Consider the following 1,382-nt stretch of genomic DNA (forward strand, 5'->3'; position numbering starts at 1 on the left):
ATTTTTTAATTATGATTCTTTGTTAATAAAAAAAATTGCAGCAAACATTTTTTAACTGGATATATGAATAGAATTCATTATAACGTGAAAATTTTAATAAAATAAACGAGTATATGAATTCCAAATGGCAAATATTTAGCATTTAATAAACGTTAATAAAATATAAAATGAGCCATTTCTCTGTACAGATAATAATATATTGACATACAATTACCAAAATGTAAATTGAAAGTGGATCGATAAGCAGTAATTTTACATAGATATATGTTGGAATGGATAAAATAATGTAATCCGAATAACGATAATGTGCGGAAGAATATTTGACACAAATATATCTATGATATAAGTAATTAAATGTATTCGAATTACTTTTACTCGAAATATTTTTATTTATTTGTTTTTTATATACTGAAAGATTTTTTAAATAATGTTTTGCCAAATTTTAGTAATTATACATATATATTAAATCAGAACTTTTAATAATATTTTTTCTACTATCATATTTCTTGCACTATGATATTATTAGCAAATTTTTAATGGTTAAGGGATAAACTTTATCCGAGTATATTTCCTTTAAGTCTATTATAAATCATCTGATAAGAAAGTGTGAAAAGATTTACAGGATAGCGTAATAACATTTTAATATATTTACTAATCTCTGTGTCGCCATATAAATCATTAATCTTCCTATTCTTTTTATCGCTTCTTTTTCTCAACACCTGTTATCTCTTTAAAACATTGTGAACATGCGCATTGTTCACATGCAAAGAACGAAATGTTCTACATCTTAATGATCGGCAACTGAGAGTGATAGGAGGGAGTATTTGTTAATTGGGACACTTTTGCATATATTCTAATGAATCTGCGAAACTGCGGCTATCTTTTTCGATCGAGCCACGCAACTGGGATTACCTAACAACGAAATATGCGGTTTTATCGTATTACCGTAACGCAAACCGCAAATTGCGGGGTGGCGTCTCGTTAACAACACCCTTGACCGCTGTAATCGCCGTAAAACAGTTGGGTCTACGATGCTTTTATCATCGCTCGAACATTTCCGTAGGCTGTTACACGCGTTGGGCGCGATGGTTTGCGGGGTAGCGCGATGACCGCCAATCGGGCCATGCCGCCTGCACACGCGTTGCGCCAAAAACAAGCCCCTCGGTACCGTTGTATTTCGGTACAGCCGAATGAACGACCTGACAAACCGTGACAACGCGCCGCACGTTCCCGTTTACGTTTATCGTTTCGAAACATGGTACACGCGTGGCGGATTCTCCGGTGACGAACGGGAAGTAATGCACCGCGCTGTCGTGAGAGATATAAAAGCCTCGATTTCGAAAAATACGTTTGTCCCCCCCCCCCCCCCCCCCCCCCCCCCG

The 1,382-nt window shown here is 35.8% G+C and overlaps 1 protein-coding gene across 1 annotated transcript in view; it reads left to right on the top strand.

The window, feature by feature from the left end:
- Window positions 1-1,382, top strand: part of LOC108693139 (platelet endothelial cell adhesion molecule-like) — a 154,368-nt gene that overhangs the window by 91,024 nt on the left and 61,962 nt on the right. The window lies entirely within an intron of this gene.

Source organism: Atta colombica, unplaced genomic scaffold (genome assembly GCF_001594045.1).
Source record: "Atta colombica isolate Treedump-2 unplaced genomic scaffold, Acol1.0 scaffold107, whole genome shotgun sequence".
NCBI classification, from domain to species: Eukaryota; Metazoa; Arthropoda; class Insecta; order Hymenoptera; family Formicidae; genus Atta; species Atta colombica.